This window comes from Salvia miltiorrhiza, chromosome 8 (genome assembly GCF_028751815.1).
Source record: "Salvia miltiorrhiza cultivar Shanhuang (shh) chromosome 8, IMPLAD_Smil_shh, whole genome shotgun sequence".
NCBI lineage: Eukaryota > Viridiplantae > Streptophyta > Magnoliopsida > Lamiales > Lamiaceae > Salvia > Salvia miltiorrhiza.
Window position 1 is genome coordinate 40,804,349 of NC_080394.1, and position 16,228 is coordinate 40,820,576.

The following is a 16,228-nucleotide window of genomic DNA, read 5'->3' on the forward strand; positions in this document are numbered from 1 at the left end:
AATATAAGAAAATTTTCTCTTTCGAGAACTCTTACTAATTGCGGGGCATAACGTAAATAAAACATCCCCTAATACTACGACGATGCTACATCTATGCTAGTCGTCATCTCAGTCTACTATCGTGGAAAACATTATCTGCTCTAGTCTGTCATCTCGATCTCCTTGAATTTGCTGTTGCCTATTCTGGCTTAGCATCACTTCTTCTCATCCTCGAATTGGTTAGCTTTCTACATACTTGGCTAATAGAAGAAAATCCATAATCGAAAAGTTGTGCTCGTCCCGTAATAATATATTCTACGACTGCTGCCATAACTCGTGTTTCTTCCAAACACTCTTCTTATTATACCATCCTAGTTACCTAGACATTCCTAGCTCTTGTCGGATGTGGTAGGGAATAGGATGTGATGAATAAAATGTCTGATCTTGAACAAGACGAGCTCAAGTAATGGAATAATTCCATAATAGCCAGTGCTATTTCAAGGATAATGAAGAAGTTAAAATCAAGGTAAGATCAAAAGCTAGAACAGAATCTAGAATGAAACTGAGATACGATATGATAGGAATAAATCAATACTGGAGGTAGAAACAATCCACTAAGTGGGAAATGAATATATTGTCCACTGTTAAAGCAAGGGGTAAAAATTTCCAACACAAACGGGTCAGGCTCAAATACAGTGGATCCGGAAAAATTTTCTCAATAGTAAATAGTTCTTCTCCTGTGGGAGTTCAAATGGATGCAGAAAAATTTAAATACGACCAAGCGGGATAGGGACTCAATAAGTCTACCCTCATGACTACTCTAGCGATAATACGCGCGGTCCCGGTGAAAGTACCTCTATTGCGAAGTACAATTGGTCAATAGTATTATGCATCCCATGAGGTCTCCATACTACGTTCGTCCTATTAAGGTCGTGTCTATAAATCGCGATGAAAACTCTAACTCTCGTCGTATTATCTCAACGGTTGGTTTCTCTGCTCCTCTTCTTCATCTTCTTCTCGGTTTATGTTCCTTCGGTTCCCTCTTCTTCTCGGAGGTATACTATAAAGGAAAAAGAGTTATATAACTATCGACTTCTAAACTAACCGTTCGTCATTACAAAATACAAATCCTCGTTTTTCTTACTTCACTTCTATATCTCATTTGTGATCTCAAAGTTCTCAAAATTCTCGTCTACTCTATTTCTCGTCTATCATCGTTCGTAATTCTCATCAATCTCTATTTCTCATTTATCATCAAGCCTCAACATCATCATCATTCTCAAAGCTCTGATAAAGATAGTGAAACTCACTAATCATCTACATCTCTGTATATATATATATGGAAAATTGCCTCTCTCTCGAGGTCTTTTACAAAAGTAGGATCCTATGTAGAAAGGTCCTAACACTAAAATGATGCTTTAACTATACAAGCATCATAGGTACTAAGCATCTATAGATCTATGCTATGTACACATACACACTATATTATGCCTCTCTACCTATATATATACATATACGTATATATCAACTATGCATCTATACATATGTACGCGTCTACTAGATACACGTGATCGCTAGTCGTCGTCTCCTGAAATCCTGCTCGTCGCATCGTCAACCTCCATATCCTCACTCGACTCCGTCTCCTCACTCGGCTCCGACTCCTGACTCTCGTACTCGTCGATCAGTCGGTAGACGCTATCGTCGCTCGGCTCATCCTCGACGTCGGTGTCCATCATCGGACCATAAACCGGCACCTCGGGAACAGGTACCCATGTCTCGATTCCGTTGGCAGCGATATGACGCTGTAATGGCTGGGTCCGTCCGTGGCCGACCGTCATCTCTGGAGTTTCCTCATCCGGGTCCTCCTCATCACTGTTCAGGTGTACTGACCGAGACCTTCCCTCCTGGGCGTCTCGGGACGGTGAAAATAAAATCGAGTGTATATACGTCTGAAAAGCCAAAGTGCCCGGCTCAGGCAACGGGGCAACCCTCGGATAAGGATAAAAGGGCACATACTGTATCTGAGGCTCAACAGAAACAATCGGCTATGCCGACTCAACAGGTGGCAATGGCAAAGGTGCCGTTGCCAGTGTCAAATCCCAAGGCGGTAACTCAGCGCTGGGAAAAGGAATAAGGGATAGAAACGCAAACGGGTCATGCTCTACCACTGGAGAGTACGCCTCGAAAACCATCGGCTCTAAAACATCAGGCTCAAAAGAAACTGGAATCGGATCAGCTGGGGGTAGAGGGGCAATCGGAAACGGCTCCTCGGGAAGTGGGGGCACAACAACAAGCTCCCTTCCCTGGGCTGGTCCCTCAAACTCTCCATACGGCGGTGAAGGTGGCTCGCCATAAATAAGGTAGCGGTGGCTCAATGTCGCGATGAAACCACGAAAATCGGTGCTCACAAACCGCCCGAACTCAGTCCTCCTGATATACTGCGGCACCAGCGAAGCCGCCCAGTCTCGCCACTCGGGTGGCAGCTGTGGAATCAGGCGAGTGATGGCCTCAGCCTCGTCAATCCCGTGGATACTAGTCTCAACATCTTTCCTTGTATTCCACATCAACTGCCTCGTATCAGAATTCATCATCTCAAACAATTTCGTCATTAAAACAATACATGACTCATTAGTGAATCAAACTCAGCTCTCAACAGGAAAGCAACAAGAAACAACATCAACCTCTTACCTCGTTAAGCCGGAGGAGATGGGGTGCTGGGGTTTCGTTTCAAACTGACTCTCTCAAACTAGCCTAAGAATTCAAATTAGACTAGTACTCAATTTAAAAAGATATCAGTAGTCAAAGGTTCAACTCAGTCAAGCAATAGACTCAGAGCAGATGACCTGCTCTGATACCACCCTGTCGCAGCCCGATTCCCGACACTAGTGATAGTGGGGTACGAGTATCGATACGACTATTTTTAAAAGAATAAATGATAAGAAGAATAGGTCAAACATCAAGCGGAAGCTCGCATTAAAGCATGCTAAGGAAAATCATCATAAATGACCCCAAGGGTAAAATCGTCAACGTCGTTATAACTTTTTAATTATCAGGAATTTCAAAATCAAAAACAAAACGGGTATCGCTCATTTTTCGTAAGGAATCACAATATGCAGAGTATCGCAGCAAAAGGTGAACCGATTATATGTATGAAGACATATAACCGTGAGTACATTGCTTAAATTCAAAGAAAATCAAAGTATATCAATCATCAAGACTTTATCGTCAAAATAGAAATACGATAAAGTAAATACATCCTTCAACAATTCCCCACCAGCACCAGACCAATCTCGCTCCTCGCTTAGCCTGCACATTTAGAAATATATGCAGGGCGTGAGTACATAATACTCAGTGGGCAAACGCCGAAAATCAAGAAAGGTGCTCATAGAGCTATAAGTTTGAAGCTTGCCACATCTCAGCAATACACAGAAATAAGTTAGTATTAAATGAGTCTGTGCATGCAGTTTTCATAATCATGACATCATAAGTAAACGACTGCAGTCAAAGATCTCAACATGTATGTACCACATCTACAACTCATCATCATCAAAGGTTCTGAGAAGTAGGCCTCCCTCTCAAGTACCGTGACCGGCCGACCCGAAGACGGCTCACAGTCACCTCTGTGCACAAAATCCCGCTTGTGGCAGGACCCAATTCGTCTTATCTCATCAGTAGAGGGTAACATACAAGCTCAACATCAAAAATTGGCAAGTCAAACAGTTTTCAAACATCATTTATCTCAAATAATTTGATAAGCTCATAACATCATTATATCATCAAATCATTTTAGAAAGCTCGGATAATATATGTACACTCAAAATATTGCCCACCTGAAGACCTTACTCAAACACTCCCGTCAAAGTGGAGTTACTTACTTCCTTGCTCTGCTCGTGTCTTCAGGGATCATCGTCATCATCGAAGGTTCATGTCATAAAATAAATCTCGATTAGAACTCAACGACAAAAACTCATGCCTTAACTCATGCTCTATCTTATATTCTATCTCTTGATCGACTCTACATAAACTTCTTCACTCATTTCAAATCCTTAAGTCCAAGGATAGGTTTCAAGAAAATCATGGTTCTAAGTCTCGATTTATCTCTCATATAAGACTCGTCTAATCTCATTAAAACACTTAGGCAACATAAACACATAAGGCACATAAGAAAATACAATCAAACATCAACAAATCATGTTCTGTTTTTCCCACTGACTCAACTTCAAAATTTAACACGTTCTGACTCCGACATCTTCTGGACTCCAGACTCATACCAAACGAAAGGTGTTTGAGTCTAGTTTCATTCAAAAAAAAGTAGAGTCAGAAACTCCAAGCGGTTTGGGAGATATGGCGTTTTTACCACGGTCTACCATATTCGGCAGTTTTGAGCAATCGGAAACATTGATTTTTGAAAATAGTAAACGTTGTCAAACTGAGCTCAAATTTGGTGGATATCTAGCCCTTACAGTAAGATTGATATCATAAAAATTTGGGAAGCTAGATCACACAGGAAGCTACTGAAATGAATGACTTCGTCCCCTGTTCTCTGAAATTCCCGGTACAAATGTGCAGATTTGGTTTTGCATTTTTTAAAAATAGTAAATCAAGTCCAAATGACTTGACATTTTACCGGTATGCTCAAGACTCATGTAGGGACATGATGTAAAATTTTCAAAGCCATTAGACATCGACAACCCGTCGAGCACAGTAGGTCAGTAGCCTACGAAAAAATCACCAAAACTCATCTCAAACTCTTAAATGCTCAATTCAACATTTCTTCAAAGAAAACCAATCAAAGTTCATTTTAAACACATATAACACTCAAAAACATTCAAAACATTTAAAATACTCATCATACTCAAATTAACTCTTCTCTTTTACATCTTAACTCAAACTTCAAGGAAAACGTTTCTACAAACGTATCAAGTCAATCCTCTTCTCAATTTCATGCTTAAAAACACTCAATCATTCAAAATGACCTCATACTTCATATAACTCATTTTATACACATAAATCCCCTTTAATCATACCAACCAAACTTTAATAAAAACTCATATATTCACATAAACTCTCAACAAAAACATGACAACTTCACAAAATGGTCATAAAGCAAATTAGACCTCATTTTATCAATTATTGACTTCTCAAAATATGAAAACTCAAAAACTCTCATAAACTAACTCAAGTCAAAATTTTACTTAGCTTCCAAAAGACTTAATCAAACATATTAAAACACCAACATCATGCTCAATTACACATATCTTAAGCCAAATCATTTATTAAACACATAGACAAGAAAGTCCCAATTTTTATTAAACTAAACTCTTTGAAATTTTATGAACTCACATGGATCTTTAATCTCATCATATATCTATTAATCTCAACCCATTTAACTCACATATAAACCATCAATTTACAAATTAGAGCATAGATACACATAGCCCTAATTTTAGTAAACTAACTCATATCAAAATCATCATTTGACATCATATACTCAATTTACTCCATCAATCATCATCATATACATCTCATAGACTCATTTACATCATCAATTTATCTATTAACTCATTGACTCAAAATTTCCCATTTTTGGGTAAACTAACTTCCATCGAAAATTCAAATCTCAAAGCATGGCTTTGCAAAACACACATCAATCATCACCAAACATATCATAGATCATTTTTCTCACCCCAATTCAAGGAAAGAAAAAGAAAATTTTTTGAAGGGTATAAGACCCATATTTTCGAAAATTTAGAGAAAAATGAAGGGGGTGGTTTTCTTGCTTCAAACTCTCAAGAATACTTATATATAATCTCAAACAAGTCTAATCTATGAATATGGAGATCACTTACCCAAACTTACACCCAAAACCAAACTTTCTCTCTCTAACTTTGAAGATCAAACTCCAAAGATCTTCTTGGATTCAAGGAGGTGGAAGTGTTTAGTGTAAGATTTAGAGGGTGATTTGTGTTTTTGGTGTGATTTTGTGAAGCTCCGAAGGTCTTGTTAATGGTTGTCAATGGTGGAAAGTAGAGAGATGAAGGGAGGGAGAAGGTGGTGATCGAAAATTTGGGGTGGAGTGAGAGAGAGAATTATCTTGAAAGATTTGAGAGGATTTTGCTAATCTTATAGAAGATTTGGCAATCTTAGTGAATATTGGCATTAATTGCCTTGATCTCTCTCTCTCATAATCTCTACACTCTCTCTAATCTCTACTCTCTAAATCTCTACTCTCTCAATCTCTACACTTAGTAAATTTTAGTAATTAGTCTCATACTTGGGAAATTAAAAATAAATCATGTGAGAAGGGTGATTAAATAATAATCACAAAAACTATGGAAATATTACTCATTAATAAAGTACCATAGTATAATTATTCATGTGACCAAAATAAAATAATTATAGCACTAATATTAGTGCACTCACTCAATTATAATATTCCTCATCATAGGAATAATAATTTAAAAATATTATGCTTGGAAAAATTTCCATAAACCGGCATCATTCGATTTCTTGGTAAAAATAAGCCGCACTTTCTTTGGAAACTTAATAAAAATTCCCAAGTGCTAAGGTTTCAAATAAAAATCATAATAATATGGTCATATTGACACACGTCACAAAATCACATAATCACTCAGTCACGTAAATTCACATAACATCACATCAAAACAGTCGGCAGACTCAAATAAGCTAGACGTCTCTCTGACCGACTCAATTTATCAAGGTTTCTCACTCTTTCTTCCTCGACTCTATTTCCAACTCATTATTCCTATTTTTCTTAATAGGACAGTCAATCTCTAATAATTCAGTATCCGGTAACTCTATTCCCGGTAGTTGGAAATAAAATAAAATCTCAGCTCAATTCAATCAGCATCTCTATCTCAACTCATTTCTCAAATCTCATCACTCTAATTCCATCATCGGTTTATTCACTCGTATCTCTATTTAAAAGACAATCTGTCTTATCTGCTCATAAAAAAAAGTAGTCTCGTATTTCGACATCTCAGTTCTCTCAATAGTGTTAAGACACTATCTCACAACATGAGGAAAAGTACGGGGTGTTACAGGAGCGGTCCATTTTTACTCAAGGAGGTGTTCGAGCATGGTGCCGTTGAACTATTCAATGAAAACACGAATGAGAGCTTCAGAGTGAACGGCCACCGAGTGAAGCCATATTACGAGTACCAGAGCTCGTCCATGGTGGTGGAGTCTCACACTCTGCACGATCCTCACTAAGGGTCATATCTGAAGTCGGGCTGGAGACTCTAACTCTAGCGCTTGGTGGGAGGCAACCCACCGTTGGTTTGTTTTTAGTTTTTATTTTTCGTGTGTTTTCTTTGTTTTCTGTTGTTGTTTTGTGTCTTTCCTATGTTTCGGTTGCTTTGCGGATACTTTGATGCTTGGTGAGCATGTCTTGTTTTCAGCGCTGCAATTCTCATTCAGCCGTCCGCGCTGCACTTTTCCCCGCTGCACTTCTCCGCGCTGCACTTCTCCCCGCTGCACTTCTCCGCGCTGCCCTTCTCCGCGCTGCTCTGTCAGCACTGACCGATTCAGCGTGGCACTCTCCACTCTGCCATAGACCGTGAATTCCCCTCTTCACCACCTCGCACGATGCTTCAGTTTCTCAATGCCGATAATCAGGGACATTTTTCTTAACTCTTCTTATTTCTTTTTGTGCCCTGAGGACATGGCATGCTTTAAGTGTGGGGGGTGTTTTATTGTGTTTATGCTTTCAATTGGGCGAGATTAGTCTGCCTATGCTTAGTTTTTGGTCTCAAATCTTGCTAATTTTTATGAATTTCTGGAAGAGTAGATGGTTTTCGATGCGAATTTCGGGTTTGTGAATGAATGGTGGTTATTATTGTTTTATTGTTGATATGTGTTTCTTGTTTGTGCAAAGAATTTGAGTTTTGTTGCAACATGATTGTAAGTTAGTAAAACGTGATTTGTCCGGTTGATGCTAGAACGAGTGTTGTCATTGTGATTACCTACGATCGTATCTTATTTGTGAAAATGTTGGACGAATTGCCAACTTCAAAATTGCCAGCTCTGAAACATCTGGCCTGTTCTGAAAAATGTGATAGCTCTGAGTCTCTGCTCCTCTAGTCTAACTATGAGCATGGGAAACCACGTGAAAAGACTTTGGATTACATCCAAATGGTTTTTATTTCACGAATTATAGCTCAACTGTCGAAAATCTCAATCACACAAAGTGTGAAAAAAAAATGGTGATATTGATTATAAAGGTGATCACATTAGGGAATTCACTTCTAGCGGAGAATTGGGTCTGATCGAATTGCCTACATTACTGTTTTGTTGCTTCTTAAACTTTGAGTTACTTGCATGATCGAGAGATGTGTATTGATTATAAAATTTTGAATTGACTTTGAGAATGTTGGATGGAAATGAGCATTGTTGAAATCAATCTCTTCCTAGGATTCATATAGATTTTGCTTGAGGACAAGCAAAAGGCTAAGTGTGGGGGGGTTGATTTATGCCTAATTGTTCTAATTTTGGGGGTTTACATGCGCATATTTTAAGTTAAATCTTCTGGAAATTGGTGCGTTTATGGTTTGTTTTATGCTTTTCAGGAGATTTAGGTCTTATAGATGGAATAGTGCGATTTTGGAGATTTTGGGGGTAAGAATGGTGTTTTTAGGCACACTTTGTTATGCAGAGCTGAACTTCTCTATGAAGGCCCGTGCCAGAGTAGAGAAGCCCGCTTCAGAGCAGAGGAGTGCGCTCCAGAAGTCGCCAGCAAAATCCGCTCAAGCCAGAGAAATGAGAGAGCCAGAGCGGAGAGCCAGAGCAGCGAAATGAGGAAAAATGCCAGAGGAATCGCGGCGAGCGCGGAAATGCCAGAGGAATCGAGGCGAGCGCGGAAATGCCAGAGAAATCGAGGCGAGCGCGGAAATCGCCAGAGAAATCATTTCACTACTGGAAACATAAGTGTCAGAGGAATCGCTATGCCAGAGGAATCAAACGCCAGAGAAATCACCATTTCTCTAGAGTCAGAGAAATCACCATTTCTCTGAAGTCAGCGAAATCAAGAAGCCAGTGTAGCCAAATCATCACCAGAGGAGTCAAGAGTCAGACCAGAGGAGATAGAAGTCCATTACAGCGGAATCGAGAAGCCAGAGAAATCACCATCCCTCTGGCGAAAGCCGGAGCGGAAACCATTCCGCTGGCGACCCATTCCGCTGGCGATAGCCAGAGCGGAAGCCATTCCGCTGGCGAGAACCCCGAATTCGGCCAGGGAGGAGATTATTTCCAGGGCGCGCGTCATAGCTGGAGAGTTGCCTTATTTTGCACGATTCTATTGCCTTTAGAGTTCTACTTTGCATGGCAACTTTCATGGTGATCCAGAAGGATTTGAAGTCTATAAATAGGGCCATACTTTTCATTGTAAAATATCAATCCCTTGCCCTAATTTTTGGAGTTCTGCCGTGAAGAAGCATCCAGCGCTGCACTGCTCCGAAGCTTAGGAATTTACTTGCTTTCATAGTTTTTCATAGTTTTCAAATTCATTGCTTTAAGTTAGATTTCAATTCAGTTTTTAGTTTATTCTTGGATTGTGATTGCGTGACACAATTACATGTTCAAGACATTTACGGTATTTCGTATTTAAATTCAATTTCTTTCGTTTAATCATGTTCATGTTTTTCATTCATGTTTATGCTTTCGTTTTAATTATGCAATTTAAATTATGCACTTTAGTTTCACGCTTAGATTAGAAGTCTTTAAATTTACAAGTATTTAATTTCATAAGTAGGTTTAATTTAAGTTCTTTAAAATCTTGCCTAGGGTTTAATAGTTTAATTCGCCTAGTTTAATTTTAAGTTCGGTTTTTACTTAAGTTTTTAATTCCAAGTTTTAGGTGGGTGTATTCGTTGTGGAATTTGATGGATTTCTATGGATTTTAAAAGTTTGGGTGTATTCGTTCAAGACTTTTAAAAGTCTGCATAAATCTAGGTGTATTCATTCAAGACTTTTAAAAGTCCATATAAATCTGGGTGTATTCGTTCAAGACTTTTTAAAATCCATACAAATCTAGGTGTATTCGTTATTCCATTGACTTAAAATCCAGAATGACTTTCATGGATTTCATCCAAAAAATACACACGACGAAATCCGGCCAAGAACCACGAGAATTGAAATCCATGATGTTTTAAGCGAGCGCTGAGTTCCAGCGCCCGCGGCCAAGAAGCCAGCAAGCGCTGGAACTCAGCAATCGTTGAGACTTTTTAAATACGCCTGATTCTTACGCAGCAGAAAGAAGCTGGTGCTAGTGAAATGGATGATGATGATGAGATAAAGAAAATACAGAAAAAATGTGATAAGCGGATGAAGAAACTTATGCAGGAACACGAAGAGCAAATTGTTCTTCGGAATACCTGCAAAAATAATGTGTGGTTCCTTTATAGCAAACGATGCAGTAGTGCGATTTTGTTATAAATTTCAGCTTCTGTAAATTGCAATAAAAAAGATACATGGTTTCATTATCGTTACCGCGCGCGTCTGATAGCTTGTGATTTTGACATGCCTGCTTTTTCTTTTTCGTTGGGTAATCAAGTTGAAGCTGCAACGACGGTGGTTGCTCCCTACTCAGGTGAAGATTAGCCAGCGGCGCGGTGATTGCTCCAAGGTATGATTCAATTTAAATTTTAAACTGAAAATCATCGTATACATTTGTCGTGTGGCACACACAATTTCATAGCATTGTTTAGCCACTGGTTCATACCTGTAATGCCGTATATGTTCCGTTTTTTGGCTGAATATATGAAGATCTGTTTTTTCACACATCACTCTCCATTTTTTGGAAGGATAAAAGGGAAAAACTGGAGACAGACCACAAATTGCAGTCCGCCATTATTCGGACTGTACATGGTCAAGCCTCTGCAGCAGGAATAGACAAACTCAAGCTTTTGAGTGGGTTTCCAGCGGGTTCTGGATTTCCAGCGGGTTCTGGGTTTCCAGCGGGTGCTGGGACTCCGCGGGCGCTGGTTTCATGGAATTCAATTCCAAAATTATCCCGTAAAGTCTTCGAAAATCAGTGAAAATCGGGGTGAAATCCAACCATGAATTCTTTGAAAGGTCTGGAATCTATGTAAATTCCATAGAATTTAAATTCCATGGACTTTTTAAAGTCTGTGGAAATCCACAACGAATACACCCCCCTTAGTTTAATAATCAAACTCTTTACTGCTTTCTTTTATTGCTTTTTCCTACGATACTACTAAAAGCCCTTAAAGACTTTCCTTGTGAGATTGACTTGGGTTAGCTTACACGTTACAATAGATCTCGTACTTTTGCGAGTCAATCTAGAGTAGTGTTTAGGTTGAGTCATGGACGTCCCAAAAAGAAAAGATAAGAAGTTCTTTCGTGGACAGATGGAGTAATAATATAAGAGGAATTTATAACCTAACCCCTCCTTGTTAGGTCCGTAGGGTCTCGAATAGGTGTATGAGGGGAGGGGAATACACCTATATATAGGCTATTTTTCAAAATGAAACTTGAAACACAAACTGTTACAACCTTTTCAGTTAAAATAGTTTTAGTAAGGTAAAGGTTGTTGACTGATACTGAATACTCTTCAGTAAGGAGTTATCAGTTAAGTTAGAAACTTTAACTGATACACGTAAGGCTTCAGTCAAGTTTGATAAACAGAGAGATGTTATAAATCTTACTGACTATCTGGAGATAGATCAGTTAGACTAATAACACACGCAACGCAAAATTTTTGTTTCGAAATAGCCTGTTTGTCAAAAGTTAAGTTTCTCTTCGCAATTAATCAGTTTTCAGTTCAAGAAGTTTGAACACAAGTAAGATGGTAAATACTGAAAGTTGTAAATAACAGAGAGATTTTTACGTGGTTCAGAAAACACTTCCTTCATCCACGGTCAGTTGATCAGACCGACAACTTCACTGGGCATGTGCTTACAAGTGCACAATAAACCTGGGCGTGTGCTTATGGGTGCACAGCAAACCTGGACAACTGAAGATCCTATCTTCAGTACCAACACACCTGGTTGGATTTCTCACTCTTAGCGCACACTGGGCACTAAGATCTCTTCGGAGGCAGAGCACTGGTCTGAACTCCTTACAACTCAAACTCTCGATTCAGTCGATTGAAAAGAGGTTCGAAAACTTGCCAACTATATTACAAAGAACAAGTTCTCTGTAATCAGTTATACCTAGGCTTTGGGTATACAATATTTGCCTAAGTTCTAAGAGAATGTATGTAATTAGCAGTGACAGATTTTTGGCTTTGTGATTCTCTTCTTCGATTCAAACTTTAGAATGACTTTGAATGCTGAGTAACAAATTTGGCAGCATTTCAGCTTATGTAGTTAAATCGGTGAAGATTGAAGTGATCCTCGAACTCTATTTATAGGAGACTGATGAGTTCACTTTCGGTGGGTTGTTTTGAGAAGAGTTTACTTGTTGTGTGTTGAGCGAAAGTTGAGAGCAATCGACGAAAGAAGTAAAAACTGTTGTATTAGAAATCACGTAAGTTACATTATGGTACAATGGTTCTATTTAAAGTGTGTGCGTGTGATGAGCCCAAGTTTGTGCTCTATTTTCGTGTTTGTTTTAAGTCTAGATCGAGTCTTTTCCTTTAGTTTTGTGTCGTTTGGTCGCCTGGGAGGGCGTAGTTCTTTGGCAGGACCAGCTTGTGGGCAAAAGGTGCTCTAGGGGTCAAAACTGCTGTCACCTTTCGTGAAAGAGGTATGTGCCGGAAGCAAAGGGGATTTGGAGGCAAAACCTGTTGGATTTGTATACTGAAAGCAAGAACGTTTTATGCTTGTATACAATGTTTCCTAAGTTCACTATCTAATCTCCTATCTGATTGTGTTCATGATTGCATATGTATGTTCTTTATCTCTGTATAAGTAGATTATATGGTCTGTTGTAGATCACAGAAGACCATATAATTGGAATAACCTTAAGAGATATAATATTATCACAGCCGAAATAACTCTAGGACAAGTTATTCGTTTAGGCTGCAGTATAGATGGAAGTAGTTTGTCTTGGCTACTTGTCTATACTGGTACGTCATTACGTATTGATAGGACCACAGTTTGAGATGTATTCTTCTATCTGACTTAAGTGAAGAATCAAGATCTCGGTGACTTATAAATCTTAATACTAATATGTTGGGTCCGGGGGGTCTCGAATAGGTGTATGGGGGGGGGGGAATACACCTATAGGCTATTTTTATAGCTATCTACAAACCTCAATCAGAGGGATCTCAGTCAGAGATAGAAACGAAACTTTACACGCAAACAAGACACCTGTTTAACCGAAATAAGTGTTGACCAACAGGGTTGACGACTGATACTGAAAGCTCTTCAGTAAAGAGTTATCAGTTAAGTCACTGGAACTTAACTGATCCACGTAAGGGCTTCAGTCGTGTTTGCAGAGATGAAGATGATATCTCTCTTCCTTACTATCAGAGGATAGTGAGTCAGATTGATATCATACGCAGCGGAAATTAAACTTAGTTTCGAATAGCCTCGGTGGAGCAGATAGTTGGATTAAGGTTTCTCTTTTCAGTTAGTCAGCATTCAGTTTTATCAATTGAAATAACACAGTTATGAATATAAAACTGAAAGCTGTAAATAACACAGAGACTTTTACGTGGTTCGGAAAAACTCTTTCCTACATCCACGGCTGGTTGATCAGACCAACAATCCACTCCGCAAGTGCTTCCCGGGTGCACTGCAAACTGTGAACTGAAGATAGCTCTCTCTTCAGCACCTACACACCTCGCGTAGGGTTTCCCTACCTACACACCTTGCGCAGGATTTCAGCACCTACACAGCTCGCGCAGGATTTCCTTGCTAAGCACACCTCGTGCTCAGACTTCCCTATCAGAGTTCAGAACACCTTCTGAAACTCCGAGTCACTCAAACACTCTTATGGGGGAGAGGTTTAAACGAGTGCCAACTATACTTACAAAGAACAAGTTCTTTGAAGCAAGTTTGACCTTTGGCTTCTAGGTACACAGAATATATGCCTAGGGTCTAAGAGAATGTATGTAATCAGCAGTGACTGATTTTGACTTTGGAATTCTCTTCTTCGATTCAAGCTTTGGGCGGTTTAAGCTTTAGGCTGAGTAGCTATTTCGGCAGAGCTTCAGCTTATGTCGTTGAATCGGTGAAGATTGAAGTGATCCTCGAGCGCTATTTGTAGGAGAACTCTTGAATAGATCCATTGGCGTAAATCGTCCTCAAGATTTCTTCCGTTGGAGAGCAATTCGAATTTGGGCTGAGGCTTCAATCTTCGAGGTTCCTTGTCTGTGTGGAAACGGCTCTCTTTAATGGACAGGAGATGTGACATCTCTGAAAAGTAACCACCAGATAGGAATGACCTCTGCAGAGATAAGATATTGAGATATCTCTGCATTTAATGCGGGTGTACTTGAGCGTACGTGGCTTCCTCTGAACGTTGGAAGATTAGTCCTAGGAGGAATGTTCAACTGATACTTGACTTTAGTATCAGTCCATGGCGCGCATTAAATAATCAGTCTTCAACTGATTCTTCAACTGATACTTCAGTTGGTAACTGCAGTCTTCAGTCTTCAGTCTTCAGTCTTCGTTCTTCAGTCTTCAGTCTTTGACACCGCAACTAAACTAGAAACGAACTCTAACACTTGAGTTCAAAAACGATTCTAGTCTATTACATTTAAGTCCTATGAATTTTGGTATCATCAAAACAAGGGTTAGGATATTCCACAAGGTTCCCAACATAATAAGTATTCAGATATATATATTAATTCATATATCACTTTGACTTACTATGGGTGAAAGTTATATACTAACTCGAGTACTCTGTATCTTGGGTGATAGCGGTTAATATATGATATTTGATTATCTGTATTAGTACCCGTATCCGGTATAGGATAATGACATCCCCTTAAGAAGCTCAATAAGGTTTATTACGCTAAACCCTGCAGGTTGATTAAGTTCAGGCGTAATAATAAAGTTTGAGTGGTACTGCTTAAGGAATTATTAAGAGATTAATTAATTTAAGCTGTCAGAGCTCTAATTAATTAATGGATGTCGGATATTTTAAATACGGAGATTTAATAAGTCTAAATACAAGCCCCGACTCATCACCGGCAATAAAGGGGTAAGTCAGTATCGGTTCTCTAGTGGAATGAACTGATATTTATAAATTAATTATGGTCTGGGCTGACCATAGATAAATTAATTTATTTGAGGCCCATCTTTATTCCTTGTATCTGGTCCCTGGGCTGGCCCAATGTCTCCTAGCCCAAGTAGGGCAGATTTTCGGCCCTCACATAGAAACTGGCGCCCCCTCTCAGTTTTCTGTATTATTAAATACAGTTGTCAGCTCTCAGGAAAACAGACTGATAAAATTAGGGTTTTGAGAGCAGAGAGAGGCGCAGGAAAACGTGAGGTGATTTCTGTCTTGGGAATTTCCATAGCTCGTTGTCCATCCAACGTTGGGAATTGAGCGGGATACAGTCGAGAAGATCAGAGCTGGAGTCAGATTTTCGCAGGAAATCAAGTTCTGGCAGTCTCCGTAAAACGGCCATAACTTCCTCCACAGAACTCCGATTCAGACCAATCAGGCGGCCACGGAAAGCTCTCTCGAAGACGAAGATGTCGTATTGCTGGGCGAAATACGATTTGAGGACGTTTGAGGCTTCAAACGAAGGCTTGAAGCTGACTGACCTGTTCAGCGACAGATTGACGAATTCTTAGGAATTCTTCAGGTATTTTCTAACTCCAACGTGCAGTTGTTAAATTCATAGGAGCATGTTAGGATTAATCGTTGTATGATAAATTAATAATAATCCAAGAAACGATCATCGGGCAAACGGAGCATTAATTCAGTTTAATATTCCTTCAATTGGTATCAGAGCCCAGGATTAATTTCTTGGCTCTATTGTTAATTTATGTACGATTAATAATATGCTTTGTTTTTACTGCCGTTGTTCTTCGTGGTCTGTTGATTCGTGGAATACGTCGTTTTGACGTTGTAATCGTTTTTCACCACGAGAAAATCCGTCGTTAGATTAGGATTTCAATTTGTATTTGTTTTTCCTTTGGAATCTGTAAAATTGAAAATCGAGACGAAGATGACGACGAATCAACATCGAATGAACGGAGGTTGGAGAGCCGGGAGGTGGCGGGCGCCGAGGGCACCCGTGCGCCACGGCGCGCGCATAAACTCCCGGGCTGGATGGCTGCTGGCGGACCGGGGGCAGACGAGGCCGCTG

The 16,228-nt window shown here is 39.5% G+C and overlaps 1 long non-coding RNA gene across 1 annotated transcript; it reads right to left on the reverse strand.

Annotated features, from left to right (window-relative positions):
- Positions 1 to 3,008: 3,008 nt before the first annotated feature.
- LOC130999623 (uncharacterized) lies at positions 3,009 to 6,406 on the reverse strand. The gene is made up of 3 exons (XR_009093548.1): positions 5,829 to 6,406; positions 3,810 to 3,873; positions 3,009 to 3,285 (listed from the first exon to the last, which is right to left on the reverse strand). It is a non-coding gene; the product is annotated as an uncharacterized LOC130999623 (long non-coding RNA).
- Between the last annotated feature and the right edge of the window lie 9,822 nt (positions 6,407 to 16,228).